At 38.8% G+C, this 16,057-nt stretch overlaps 1 protein-coding gene across 3 annotated transcripts in view; it reads right to left on the minus strand.

Moving 5' to 3' along the window:
- Nucleotides 1-16,057, minus strand: part of CADM2 (cell adhesion molecule 2) — a 1,089,430-nt gene that overhangs the window by 409,714 nt on the left and 663,659 nt on the right. The window lies entirely within an intron of this gene.

Below are 16,057 nucleotides of genomic sequence, written 5' to 3' on the forward strand. Positions count from 1 at the left end.
AATTAATTATTTGAATTTTTGAAATAAATTAAACAATTCAATACTCAAGCTGTGGCAGTTTATGCAAGATAAATTTTGTTTATGTCGTAGTCCTGAGGAAACACACTAAAATAGTTTTACACTTCATTGGTTAAAGTTGTTCAAACCATGAACCTTGACCTAGGTGAACCACACTCAATACAATTTCGGGGGTGTTGAAAATGAGAGAGATGAAGGTGTAATTTGAAACCAATTTGAATTAAGCCATCAGCACGCATTTTGTGCATCTAGTATGCAAATTACTGCTGCGAGAGCAGAGTTTACAAAGAAGTATATAATGTGGCTATTTAGAAGGCATCCTTCTTTAGAAAATTAACATTTATGGTGCTTTATAAATTTAAACAAAATACATATTCATTAAGTCCTAGGAAGAAAATAAATCACCTATAATCATATCATTTAGACTAGAGTACTGGTTCTCAAACTTGAGTGTTCAACATAATCACCTGGAGGGGCTCATGGGCTTATTAAAACTCAGATTGTTGGGCCGCACTCCCAGAGTTTCTGATTCAATAGAAATAATTCGTTTTTCTAACAAGATCCCAGGTGACAATGATGCTGCACGTTTACACTTTGGGAACCACTGATCTAGAAAAATCAGATTTAGCATTTTGGCATTTCTCCGTTGAGGGTTTTTTTTTCTTGATCTCTTAAAATATAATATGTATATACAAACAACCACACACACATAGGTACACACACACTCAGTATCCCTTGTAAATGCTGTTTTGAAACTAATTTTTCCCTTAATATGATATCACAAACCATCCACATGTCAGTACATTGAATTTGCTTGTCTTTTAAAACACAATTATTATTAAAGCTTGTTTAAAAAGATTTTATCTACTCACAGTATTTGTCACAAAGCGCTTCTCCTTACTTCTCCACTAGTGCAATGGGTAATAGAAAGATCTCAACTTAAAAAGGAAATTTTCAGAAGGCTTCAACTTTTGTGCCTTTCAGGGACTCTTCCCGGGTCTGCGAGGGGTGGGGTTTCAAAGGCAAGAGTTTCTCAGCTCCACCTCTTCATCTGGAAGGTAAAGTTCTTTGGGTTTCCCGCTGTGGGCTAGGTAGAGAAACCCAGGTGGGCTCCTTTGTCCAATAAACCCACCCAAAGCTCTGGGAGGAGGGGGCTCTGTTGTGGACCAAGCAGCCAATCTAGTATCAGAGTCAAAGATCAATCACTCCAGAGGAAGTTTGAAAGAACTCCTCTCATTGGATGAGAACATGAATGGGGAGGGAATAACTCAAGGGTTAAAATCCTCCTTCTCCCTCCCTATGCAGATTCCTTCTCTGGATCCCCTCCCATGGCAGTGTGGGAGCGTTTCTCCTTCTCTCTCTCTACCTAATAATTCACTCTCTGCAAAACTCTTTGGGTCCATGATATTTACTCGAACGGCAAACTCACTGTGCCTCCAGGGCCCCTTTCTCCATTCTTCGGAGTAAGAGAGACCAGGAACCTCAGGTCAGGGAATCAGGAGCATCTTCCTGACTCCCCCCAACTCCCGGGTGGTGAGCCATCCAGGAGACCCTTGGACTTCAGAGTGGTGAGTGATATTGGACCCCTTTCGCTTGCTAATCTGTCCTTTCACTTTTAAATTTGTTAAGGAGGTAAAGACCAGGTGCAGGGGCGGCCAGCAAGAAGCAGCAGCAGAGGGAAGGCTAGGCGCCACCTGTGGAAAGCACCTGGTGGCCAGGCCTTCATGGGGTCATGCGCAGTGGCAGAGGTGAGAGCTGCCTGCAGAAAGCAACGGGGGCGCAACCAGGGGCTGGACCAGCAGCCGCCTATGCAAGCCACACCCAGCCTTTCAAAGGTGCAGCCACTGGTCTAAAGACACGTGTGTCAGGCTTTCTGTGAATGGACTCTCCAAACCCTGGCTCTCTGGAACCCGGCTTCCTTTTCTTACTGTTCTTTCTTTCTCTGGGCCAACCCGAGGGGCTGGCAGGAAGAAGGGCAGTCCCAAACTCCTGGTTCAGTCCGGTCAAGGTCAGGGCCCCACTTAAACCTCCTGATAAAAAGCCACCTATGTGAGCCACACCCAGCCTTTCAGGGCCCAACCTCCTGGGTCCAGATTTCCATGAGGCAAACTTCTTTCAGGCTCTTTCCTCTATGGTATTTCCTAAACATGAGGCTTTTGGGGTGGCAATCCAGGGACCCTTGCCCACGGTGCCCTCAAGCTTATGTCTATGAGGACCTCCTACAATGCACAGGGCCAGTTCCCTTAGTCTGCAGTGCTAGGTTATGTCCTAACAGAGCCAGAATCTATCAGTGTGTACTAGAGGCTATAAGACATTTTGGTTTTTGTCACCTGCAATTTCCCAATCCAACTGAGTGGTGCCAGAATCCAATGATGTATAATTTGTCTTGCCTAGGATTGGCTCTCTGTAAGGCAGAATTTCTCCATCTAGGATACCGTAGTCAGACCTGGTCTGAGACTCAAATAGTTAATTACAGGCCCCACAACCCTAGAGCATATTCCTATCATGGAAAGTGGGGTGGGGAGAAGGCTGGTCCTGAGGGCATTGTTCTGGCCTCAGCCATACGGCCATCCATTACCTTCTTTAACATTGTTGTGCTTAGAGGCCCCACTCAAGAAGTTTATCCTCCTAGGGCAGTTTTATGGTCAGGCCTCTGTTAATTGAACTCTTGCTAGGGAATACTGGCAGCCATAACCCAAGCCTCATTGGCCTAGTTCTTCAAGGACGTGCCGTACAGGGTCACTAAGCCTGGCAGTCCCTGTGTCCTTATGGTGGCATAAGGATGTTTAGACAGTGAGCATGTGCCCATGGCACCAGTAAGCATGATTAAACCTGGCATATGGAGAGGGGGCAGAAGATGACCACGCATCTAGGGCACAAGGAAACTACTACTGGGGGATGCCCAGGGCTAGCAGTTGCAAGGAATAACTGGGGATGCGGGCATCCCTGTGTTCAGTTTCAGATGGGGGCTACTCTTCCCGAGGCAAAATCACACTTAAAGTGTATCCTGGATAACTGGGACCAGTTTGACCCGTGATCTTGAAGAAGTGGCTCATTTTTTTCTGCCAAACAGTGTGGCCTCGATACTCTCTGCTGAGTGGAGAAACCTGGCCTCCTAAGGGAAGTGTAAATTATAACACTTTCTACAATTAGACCTGTTCTGTAGGAGGGAAGGTAAATGGATTGAGGTCCCCTATGTGCAAGTTTTCTTTTCTCTAAGGGACAATCTTCAGCTATGTAAGGCCTGTAACCTATGCCCTTGTGGCCCCTCCTCAGGACTACCCCATATTTAGGACTCCCTGTGGCTCCTGTCTCCACCAATGCTGACCAGGTCTCCTCAGCTCCTACAACCCAAGAGGAGTCAGGGAAGGTCAAAGCGGCCAAGACACCTCAGGCTACTAGGATGCCCCAACACTGCCCCCTACAGGCAGTAGGAGGAGAATTTGGCCCAACCAAAGTACATACCCGCTTTTCACTTTCTGACTTAGAGCAAATCAAGGCAGACAGGAAAACCTTCAGATGACCTGCACAAGTACATAGATGTTCTGCAGGGCCTGAGTCCATCCTTCAAATTGTATTGGAAAGATACCATGTTACTGCTTAGTCAGACCCTAACCAGCAATGAGAGAGAGGCTGCTCTAGCAGCGGCTCAAGAGTTTGGGGACAGGTGGTACCTTAGTCAAGTACATGACCAAATGATGCCAGAGGTGAAGGATAGATTTCCTACAGGTAAACAAGTAGTCACTAGCATGGACCCCCGCTGGGATCCTGACTCAGAACAGGGGACTGGAGTCATAGGCACCTATTGACCTGCATACTTGAGGGATTAAGGCTAACTAGGAAAAAGCCCATGAACTATGCAATGTTATCCACCATAACTCAGGGAAGGGAAGAAAACCCAAGAGCCTTCCTTGAGTGATTACAGGAGGCCTTAAGAAAATATACTCCTCTGTCACCAGACTCCATCAAAGGTCAGCTAATACTAAAAGACAAATTTATTATGCAGTCAGCAGCAGACATTAGGAAGAAGCTCCAGAAGCTGGCCCTGGGGCCAGAACAGAGTCCAGAATCATTACTAAATCTAGCAACCTCTGTGTTCTACAATAGAGAGCAGGAGGAACAGGCTGAAAGGAACAAGAGGGACCAGAGAAAGGCTGCAGCCCTAGTCATGGCCTTCAGGCAAGCAGACCCAAGGGACTCAGAAGAGAGAAAGACATGGGTTAGCCACCACTCTGGCAGAGCTTGCTACTGCTGCAGCCTACTGGGACACTTTAAGAGAGATTGTCCCCAGAGGAACGGACCACCTCCTTGTCCTTGCCCACTGTGCCAAGGGGATCACTGGAAAGCACACTGTCCCAGAGGATGAAAATTCCCAGGGCCTGAGGTGGCTAACCAGATGACACAATAGCAGGACTGAGGGTGCCTGGGGCAAGCACCACCACAAGCCATCACCCTCACTTAGCCCCAGGTAAAGCTAACCATAGAGGGCCAGGGCATCGCTCTTCTCCTGGACACTGGTATGGCCTTCTCAATTTTGCTTTCCTGTCCTGGACAGCTGTCCTCCAAGTCTGTAACTGTCCAAGGAGTCCTAGGACAAGCACTCTCCAAATATTTCTCTCAGCCTCTATGAGATGCTTTCTGGACAGCACTTTCTTACTAATGATCTAGTATTAGACAAGGAAACAGCAGATCTAATAAAATATATAACCTCCTTGGCTAAGTACCAACAGGCTCTTAGGACCCTACCTGAAGGTCCTAAGAAGGTCCAATCTAATTCGAAGGACTGACCCAGGCCCTGCAGAACATCTGTGTACTTTTCCGGGTCATCTGAAAATTTTCCTAAGTCTGCCTTGATTTACTTTAAGTCAGAAAGTGAAAAGCAGGTATGTATCTTGGTTGGGCCAAATTCTCCTCCTACTGCCTGTAGGGTGCAGCGTTGGGTCACCCTAGGGAAAAGGAGAAAGAGTTATTCTGCCCTGGAGACCTAGTGCTTGTTAAGTGTCTCCTTTCAGACTCTTCCTTTCTAGGCCCATTTTGGGAAGGACCATTCTTGGTTATTCTGTCTAACCCCAATGGCAGATAAGGTGTGGGAATTAACTCGTGGATTCATCACACACACAGCTAAAGCCTTGGACACATCCTGAAGAAAATCATAGGCCCTCTACTCCACAGCCTGAAGTTCCAGGAGACGACCCTTTGTACACCTGTGAGTCATTAGAGGATCTACGTTTGCTCTTCCGATGAGATCCCCAGGGAAGTAACTACTCACGAATCTAACTTACATCCTGGAATTAACAACTATCACTCTTGACTTTACTACCTGCGACTGGACTCTGTGGTTGCCCCTACAGACTGGCCTAATAGCTCTCCTCCTCTTCTTCTGGGTGCCCCCACCATGACAATTGACACCGACTCTCAGGTGCAGAGTCTTCTCTTGCCAAGGCCATGCCATACTCAAATGCCAGTTATTCCTTTCATAGTGGTGGTGGGGGGAATAATAGGAGGACTTCATACTAGCATCAGAGGAATTACTGACTCTACTGGTTTTACTATAAGCTAGCTCAGGAGTTGTTAAATAATAACATGGAATGGTTGCTAATTCTCTCTGCAGAAGTAGCTTAACCCTTTAGCTGCTGTGGCTCTTCAAAATTGGCCCTGGATCTGCTAACAGCAGAGAAAGGAGGAACCTGTCTCTTTTTAGGAGAAGAATGCTGCTACTTTATTAACCAATTGGGTATTGTCTTAAAGTTAAAGAACTCAGGGACTGAATAGAACGCAGGGCTAAAGGCCTTCAAGAAACAGGATGATGGAGCTTGTTTATCAACTGGCTGTCCTGGCTCTACCCTCGTCTAGGCCTGTTTAAAACCATCTATTATTGCTGGCCTTTGGGCCTCTCATCTTTAACTTTCTTGTCAAATTCATTCATTCTAGAATTGAGGCTGTAAGACAACAAATGGTCCTGCAAGCGGAAACCCGGATGTCCTTGATTCATAAGTTCTATCGTGGACCTCTGGATGAACCTGCACCCCTGGAAGACTCCCCTCTGGAGGAAAGCTCAACTGCAGGGCCCCTTCTAGGCCCCAATTCAGCAGTAAGTAAAGAGCCATCGTCGCCTGTGTCCCAACAGCAGTTGTTCTTTCCTATTCATAGAGGGGACTGAGGGATTCTTCCTGTGTCTGTGAGGGGCAGGATTTCAAAGGCAAGATTTTCTGGCTCCACTCCTCCATCTGGGAATGTAGTTTTTTGTCTGGGTTTCCCAGCGTGGACTAGGTAGAGAAATCAGGTGGGCTCCTTTGTCCAAAAAACCCACCGAAAGCTCGGGGAGGAGAAGGCTCTGTTGTGGACCAAGCAGCCAATCCAGTATCAGAGTCAAAGATCAATCACTCCAGAGGAAGTTTGAAAGAACTCCTCTCATTGGATGAGAACATGAATGGGGAGGGAATAACTCAAGGGTTAAAATCCTGTTGCTCCCTCCCTATATGGATTCTTTCTCTGGATCCTTCCCCAACGGCACCTTGGGAGCTATGTTTCTCTTTCTCTCTCTCTCTAATAAATCCCTCTCCACAAAATTCTTTGGGTCCATGATATTTATTCAAATGGCAAACTCATCGTGCCTCTGGGGCCTCTTTCTCCATTCTTCGAGGTAAGAGAGGCCAAGAACCTCAGATGGGGGAACTGGGAGCTCTTTGGGATGCCCCCCCATGCCCCTCAGTTACACCTTGGGAAAGAAGAGCTGCAAGCTGAGAACGTAGCCCTCTCCCATATCAGAACATTCAGCTACCTGAGCATCATGATTTTTGGAGATAAAATATGTAGCCACAAAAACATAACCACCTTAAAGAGCAGAATATGGAGAGAGATCCAAGATGGCTGATCACTAGCAGCTTGGGCTCCTAGCTCCCAGTGAAAGCGCAGAGAACGAGAGGACGCCACACTTTCAGACGAATATTTGTTGCTCACGGACCAGGAGATTCCCAGCAGAGGAGCCCCACGGGTCGCCAGGGCGACTCTTGTGGCCTGCGCGGCGGTTTTGCTGGTGCCTTAGCGCAGCACTTTTGGGGCAGAGTCCGGAGATTCCCGGGCAGAAAAGCACCATCAATCTTAACACCGCTATTTTGGCCGGCGCAGTGGACTGCTCAGATTTCAGCGCTGGGAATCAATAAGTTGGACGTCTACTCAGAGACCTAGTTAGAAAGTCGGTAATTACAAAGACAACAGATGGATAAATATATAATGAAGGGAAGAAATCAGCATAAAAAGGCAGAGAATACTCAAAATCAGAATGCCTCTCCCTCTACAGGGGATCGCAATTCCTCATCAGTAACGGAACAAGGCTTAATAGATTACGAGTGTGTTCCAATAACAGAAGCAGGTTTCAAAACGTGAGTGATAAGAAACTTCTGTGAATTAAAAGAACTTGTTCTAACCCAATGCAAAGAAACTAAGAACCTTGAAAAAAGGTTTGACAAAATGTTAACAAGAATGGACAATTTAGAGAGGAATATAAGTGAATTGATGGAGCTGAAAAACACAACACGAGAACTTCGCGAAGCATGCACAAGTTTAAACAGTCAAATCGATCAAGTAGAAGAAAGGACATCAGAAGTCGAGAACCAGCTCAGTGAAATGAAACGAGAAGACAAGATTGGAGAAAAAAGGATGAAAAGGAATGAACAAAGTCTCCAGGAAATATGGGACTATGTGAAAAGACCTAATTTACGTTTGATAGGTGTACCTGAATGTGATGAAGAGAATGAATCCAAGTTGGAAAATACTCTTCAGGATATCATTCAGGAAAATTTTCCCAACCTGGCAAGGCAGGGTAATATTCAACTCCAGGTAATACAGAGAACACCACAAAGATATTCTTCAAGAAGACCAACCCCAAGGCACATAATTGCCAGATTTATTAGGGTTGAAATGAAGGAGAAAATACTAAGGGCAGCCAGAGAGAAAGGTCAGGTTACCCATAAAGGGAAACCTGTCAGACTTACAGCAGATCTCTCAGCAGAAACCCTAGAAGCCAGAAAAGAGTGGGGACCAATATTTAATATCCTTAAAGAAAAGAACTTTCAACCCAGAATTTCCTATCCAGCCAAACTAAGCTTTATAATCGAAGGAAAAATTAAATCCTTTGTGAACAAACAAGTACTTAGAGAGTTCACCACCACCAGGCCTGCTTTACAAGAGCTTCTGAAAGAAGCACTATACATATAAAGGAACAACCAATATCAGCCTTTCCAAAAATATATCAAAAAGAAAAGAACATTAACACAACGAAAAATTTACACTAACTAATGGGCAAAACAGCCAGCTAGCACCAAATCCTAGTATTAAAATTATATATATTCTAATTGGATAAAAAGCCAAAACCCATTGCTATGCTGCATCCAGACCCATCTTACATGCAATGATACACAAAGACTCAAAACAAAGAGGAGGAGGAAGATTTACCAACCAAACAGAGAGTAAAAATTAACAAATAAAAAGCAGGAGATGCAATTCTCGCCTCTGATAAAGTAGACTTTAAAGTAACAAAGAGCAAAAGAGGCAAAGAAGGACATTACATAATGGCAAAAGGATCAATGTATCAAGAAGAGCTAATGATTTTATAGATCAACGAGACAGAAAATTAACAAGGACATCCAGGACTTGAACTCAGACCCGGAACAAGTAAACTTAATAAACATTTATAGAACTCTCCACTTCAAATACATAAAACATACATTACCACCTCACACCTATTCCATAAGTGACTACATAATTGGAAGTAAATCACTCCTCAGTAATCGCATAGCATTTCATAGGTTTAAATGAAGTATTGGTTGGCTGCTCGTTTGTTATTTTCTTCCCTTATTCCTTCCTGTTTACATCAAGTATAATTATTGGTATAAAAGAGGTTTTCAATACCCATTACTAAACTGTATTCTAGCCTGGGCAAGAAAGCAATACTCCCATTCTCTCTCTTTCTCTTTCTCTTCCTTTTTCCCCCTCTTCTTTATTCCTTTTCTTTCAAAAAAAAAAAAAAAAAGAATGATGTGAAAAGTGAAGCATTATATAAACATGTATATTTGGCATTGGCATTACATTAATCAAAGGCAACATAAATAATCCTTTAAAGCAAGTTTGCATTTAAAAAAAAAAAAGCAGAATATGACAAGTTCAATTTAATGATATAAATGATATAGAATTAGGGCTAAGTGAATTTGTGGAAAAAGATGAGGAGAAATGAAGAGGTTTCACAGAGGCCGACAGTGACGCCTGTATAGTGGCTATGGTTTGTTGCTTTGCTCTCACTATCCTCACTTCTCACTAATCCTCTTACACACATTTCCTCTCCCACAGACCTGACTGTCCTGTTTATAATGTGATACAACCTTTTCTCACCAGTTTCTAACCACATGAAAACGAATTTATAATTGGACTGAGCAATGAAGACTCAAGCCATGAGACACAAAGCATGAGTGAGTTCATAGGTAGGTTACACCAATGCCTGAATTCAACACGGCAGAATCATGATCTCCTTTGTCTTTTAAGACATGTCCTGGTGCCTGCATTGGGTAAAGGCCACTGTTAAGACTTTAATTCTGTGAGATCTGCAATCTCAAAACTATCCTTTCTCTTAAGGTAACTTAAGTACATTCCTGATTTTTGTAACTAAAGGTACCATATGACAGTGTTATTAGAGCTATATGGGTTAGAAAAGCTATCACTAACTAAATGCTTCTTGTATTTAGAATATCTTTTATCAATTTCAAAACATGAGGGAACATTTTGGAAACAGTATTTAAGATAAAAATTCAAATGCATAGCTCAGCCATATTTTATGGCTACATAAGTTTTCTATTATATAAAATAATTTAAATAATCATTTCATATGTCCTACATAAATATTTTGCTAAACAATAAGCATATATAACTATTGAATCAGTATAAATAAACTCTTAAGAAATAGAAGTGGTTTCATTAGAAAGAGATGACATTGAAGTAACCATTATAATAAAAATGAAGTTAACCTCTTAAGAGTCTGTGAAGTATTCTAAATTCAGGTAACTCTTTTCACAAAGTATTTATCATCCTAAATGTTTTTGTTATTGCTTTAAAATAGAAATTTATTTAAAATGGTCTCAATTTCCGTAGAAAAGAATGTTATATTATAAAAGTAATTTCTTCAACCAGCCTGGTTAAATTCTCTTTCTAAATAGAGCACAAGAGGAATTTACAAAAACATAAATCACCAAAATAATAACTTATTTCTTTCTTTTACATGACATTAACTCCACTGTGATATGAAAAAAGAGACGTATTTTAATGAATCTGAATTCATGAGTAAAAATATAAAAATTAAAATGACTATTTTGACAGATGATTCATTTCCATGAATATTACAAGGCTTTTTAAAAAGCTAAATTCAAAAACACATCAAGAGAAAATAAGTAAATACTCTTGTAATTTATTTATGTGTAAAACTAAATATCCAGGTGAAATCTCAGTAATGGAGAAAAATTTTCAGTGATTATTGGATTTCTTCTCAGATTAAATATAACATTAATCTGCAAAAATTTCCTTAACAGCATTTCTATAAAAGTTCCTTTAGATTAAATATAATTTAACCAAGTTATATGCCCCACATAATAAATGATTTTAAACAATAAGGAGAGGCATATAGAATCAGAGTTAATTTAAAGACACCATAGTTTTAAACCAGTATTTCAGTTAAACATATAATACTATTTCACGTTGTAGTTAAACATATAATACTATTATTTCTTATTTCCTATGCACTGCATTAAACCCTTGCTGGTTCTCAGATTGGGGGTGGGGAAGAAAACCTTCAAGAACAAACTAAAATTGCTGTATAAATGAAGTAAATACTAATTACAACATTCAGCTGCTCAAAGACAAGAGGACAATTAAAACATCAAAATAGTGTCTACTTAAAGATTATTTTAATAATCACCATTTATTTGACAAACTAGCATAACCTGTGTACTGCCTAGTGATAGCCGTAAGACATTAAGTAAAAAAAAAAATGTGTGATATCAATGAAACTAATTGAAAGTGAAGAGATGGAAAATTTTAATTAACTTTGTGAACTGGCTTTGTCTCTGTCAGTTACCTAAATTACATCATAGAAACATGGGCAAAAATCTGTATTCAAGTTTAGACCAAAGTGCTGCGAAACAGTTTCTTAATGGGCAAGAAGTAAGTCATTTCAAAAGCACATAAAAGAAACTAAGAAATAAAATTAATAAAAATGCAGAATAAATGGAGAAAAAATATATGAGATACGTGGAAATGATAGAAGGAGACACAATTAAACACAGAAAGGATCTATTGGTACATGAACACTAATCAACTGAGTGACAAGTCAATTCCTTTCCTTTCCTTTTGTTGGCTAAAGAAATATGAATCGTATTTTGATACCCACTACATGGCTTTGTAGTTTTCATTTTTTAATAAGTAGGAGGTGTCACAAAAATATTTGAATAAAATTAATCTTAAAACATTTATAAAATAAAACTGCACCTAAACTATTTTTTTGTCTTTTGTTCTATCTGGGAATATAATACAGATTATACTTAATGATGTTTCTAAAAATCAGTTTTAAAAAAGCATCATTTATAAAGTGCCTGCAAATATTAAAAATCACAAAAACTCTCTCTTTACAAATAAATTTCACAAGTCTCTAAAACAGATGAACTTAGTGTGTATTGTATTGACTGAGGATATAAGGGCTGTTCTTTATCTTAAATATTTTTTAAAACTTCCTTTAACTTAAATATTTTTTAAAACTTCTAAGTAGATTGTACAAATATATATAGTCCACAAAACTCCTGGCATCCAGTATAAATGAGGGAACATCCTAGGTATAGAAAAAATACAATTAAAATCTTAAGCTAAAAGAAATGCTCTGTGTTTATCTATATTTGAGGATTGCAGAATGGTTTCATTTTCCATGCTAAACTCAATTATATACCATGGCTATGTGGTATAAATTTGAATAAATATTACAAGTCTTAGCAAGAAAATGTACATGAAAAATTAATTATCTGCATCTTCCATGAGTAATTGACAAAGGGCAGAGGGTTGGGAATCTTTTCCCCATCTTCCCCAACCCTGATCTAATTAAATTCCTCTCATATTATAGACAATGACACCAAAGCTTAAATTATTAAGATGCCTAAGATTACAAATCCAGCTTATGTTCGAAAAACTGCTAGAATAGAGAGTTTTTAATGTCCATAGAAAACCAAAGGTTGTATTATAAACAAAAACACCTTGTATGTCCTTAGAATACCTATGCCACATGGGATGCTTTATAACTGGCCAAGGATACAAAGGCATTCCAAATAATTCATTCATTTATTGCCCTGTGTTAATTAATGACAAAATAGTTTAGATAGATCAACAAGACATGTTGGTAGGAAATAAACAGGTATTGTAATAATATTTTATTTCCCAGCTTTAAATCTGGCCCAGTTTTCAAGTATAAGTCAAAAACAGACCACCTCTATGCTGAGATTTGAGGGGTAACCAGAAAGACTACCATTCCAAATAGTTTTCTTCTGCAGTATGTCATCCTGCCTAAAATGTTATTCCTTTCCTTGGGTCCTCAAGATGTTTTTTGTGGTTGATTTCCAGTTTGAAATGCAAATATACTTGAATGAGAAACAACTTTCCTCTACAATTAGTTGATACAGTGATGAAAACTTTATATGATTATGTGAAACAGTGAATGAAAACTACCTGTTTCATAGTTTTGTTCTATGTACCTGAATACTTCTCTTTAGAGAAAACAATCTTGTCAACAACTTGAAGTCAGTTTTTGTGCTCCTAGTTCATTGCTGATCTAATTCATTAACTACTTCCCAGCAAACTAGGTTTTGAGGATTTTTTTCAGAATGTGTCTTTTGAATAAATCACATGAACATAAAAATTTATTGTGGAATGATTATCTGGTATTAAACTAGATTGATATGTCTATAAACAATTGTAAAGTTAAACACCCAATCATCTAGGAAACAGGTCAGATTTGAAGTTAGCTGCTATGGAAGCTTATAGAAACACTACATTCCAAAGGAGAAGAGAATTAAAAGGGATAAGTATTTAGGTTTAACATTGAATGTAATTTTTATCCCAAGTGCTAACTGTAATGACAGAAAATGATCCACTAGAATCCAGGCTGATCTTGAGGACTTCCACTGATAAGGGAAGTCAACAATAAAAAATGTATTACTGCTTTAAATATTGTACTCTCCTAACTCATGAAGGCAGATTCAGTTCAAACACAATTCTGGAAGAGACACCATAGGGAGTATATCCAGGGTCAAGAATGCTGTTCCAGTTTGAGAATTTTTTTTTATTAATAACATATTTTCTTACCCCCTCCCCAGATTTCAACTTTTCAAAATAAAGTTTTTCTTTTGTTGTTTCTGTTGTCTCTGAATATATTTTTAAGGCCAATGTGCAACATATCATTCTTGAAAAAAACACTCTATCTATAATGTAAAGATATTCTTTACTTACTATATATTATTACTTTAAAAAGTTTATTTTAACAAACAGTTATTTTATCATTTCCAAGATTAATTGTAATAAAAATTATTTTTGTATAAAAACTTTTTACATAGCTTTAATTTCTAAGTAAATATATATTTAAAATTATCTGAAAATCACCCAGTGACTTTAATATAGTTCTAGTAAAACCTCCTTACTAATAAGACAAGTAAAAGCAAATTTATATTTATTTTTATATTAAAAAAGTTAGAGAGAAAACTTACTGTTGTCTAAATACATGGTGTTTGCCTCAAAAGTCTAATGTGTTTAAAATGTTTTATAGATAATTGCATTTGGTAGCTAGATATTTCTATAATTTTATTGCTCTATTTAAAATAAAAAGTTGTTTAAGATGCAGTTGCTCTTATAATTGCTTCAAAAATTTTGTCATATTTCTCAAACTGGTTTGTGTTTTAAATGCCTTACTTGAAAAAAATCTACAAGTAAATGGTATGAGGAAATGTAGAATATCACATATGAGATGTAATTTTTATTTTTCATAAATTGAACTTTCAATTTAACTATTAAAAATGATGCCTGAGTGTGTTCCACACGATAGTTTCTAGATGAGAGGAAGTATGAGAAAAAGAGAAGAATGTGTTTACAATCACAATTTTAAGAAATTTGATATAGTTATTCAACAATTAAGTTTAGTATACACCTCCAGATATAGAATGCTTAAAAAAATACTTCATTAAGAAAATTTTTATATAATGGTGCCACTACTGATAGGGAACCAGCAAAGGGTCTTTCAGGATATATAAATGGCATTTTGAATCTCCTGGCTTTGTCCAGGAAGCAATGAACAACTTGGACCACCTAACAAATAGCTGACAGAAAATAATGAGCTGCAGCTTTGGCAATTCTTGAGACTTCAAAGTTATCAAAATACATACAACTGTACTTGGATTTCTAGAATTGAACAAGAGTTACTCACTTCCATATTATTTTGGCTAACAGCTTTCACATTTAAGTTTGGGCAAAGGCATGATATCTATAGACAAAACACTCATTCCATGAGGGTGACATTTAGAAGGGTGATTGTTGCTCTGACTGTCATCTCAAGAAGTTCTGGGGACACTTTCAGTTTGGAATCTTGCTGCTGTACCTCTCACTGCCCTGACGCTTTTGGGCAGTGAAGGTAACTGGGCAGAAAGTTCTCTTCTATTATTTGTGTGTTCTGTTAAGTTTGCTTTGAATAGAAACCCTGATTGTTGGTTGCTATGGACTGAATTGTGCTCCTCCGCAACTATTCATATGCTGAAGCCCTAACCCCCAATGAGGCTGTATTGGAAACAGGGCCTATAAGAAATTATTAAGAATATAATGAGGTCATGAGGCATAGGGCTAATCCAATAGGAGTGGCATCCTTCTAAGAGGAAGGGAAGGGATGCTGACCTCTTTCTCTTTCTTCCTCTCTCTCTCTCTCTTTGCACGACTTTATACAGATACAGCAAGAAGGTGGTCATCTGCAAGCCTGAAAAAGAGCCCTCACCAGACACCAACTCTGCTAACACTTTGATCTTGAACTTACAGACTCTAGAACTCTAAGAAAATAAGGTTGTGTCAGCTTGTTATTCTGTTATGGCAGCCATAGCAGAGTAATGCATGGGTATACTCATTTTCTTTCCTTCAATCTTAAATATCCAATAGTTAAATACATGGACTAGAATACCTTGAAATTTTTTAATATCTAGGTTGAAAATTTCATATGCTGAAGCCCTAACCCCCTAGGTGGCTGTATTTGGAAACAGAACTTATAAAAAATGTATTAAGAATATAATGAGGTCATGAGGGTAGGGCCCTAACATCTATGATTAAACTTCTAACATCTATGATTTAACAATGATGCCATGTACAATAAAAATTGTTCTTAAAAACCTAAATTATATATCACAGTAGATTATATTCAACAAATGATAGAAACCTTTCTTCTCACAGAAACACAAAAGACTACTGTATAGCACTGTAGAATTGCAAAGACACAATCAAAATTGTATTGTCAGGTATAGACAATCCTTAGTGTATTGGGCTCCCCTCCTGCTTCAATGTAGTTGATTCTACTGTATCTAAAGTATAGACAACTCCCCTCCCCCATTATTTAAACTGAATAAACTATAATTTCAGTAAATCAAGCAAAGAGCTAATCAAGTTTTGATTCGCTAATTACTTCTCAATTTGATTAAAGCTGGCAGCTAATCATCTCTGGAAATGTAAAGTCAGTCTCTGGCTCACATTTTCAAATGAAGACTTCAGTGTAAAAGGAAATTGGAAATAGAGTATAAAAGTTCTTTGTGGTATAACAAATAATTAGTTTCTACTTATTGCTACAATTTTGACAATAAAAAATATTTTCTAGGATAGTTCAACAAGTTAAATAATACCTGCAGTACACTATCCTCTGCTGTAGAAAAATAAAGCAAGCCAGTTTTATACAGTTTTTTAGAGCAGCCCATGTTGAGACAATAAGTATACATGC

Source organism: Aotus nancymaae, unplaced genomic scaffold (assembly GCF_030222135.1).
Source record: "Aotus nancymaae isolate 86718 unplaced genomic scaffold, 86718_ANA_hifiasm-v0.15.2.pri h1tg000022l_1, whole genome shotgun sequence".
NCBI classification, from domain to species: Eukaryota; Metazoa; Chordata; class Mammalia; order Primates; family Aotidae; genus Aotus; species Aotus nancymaae.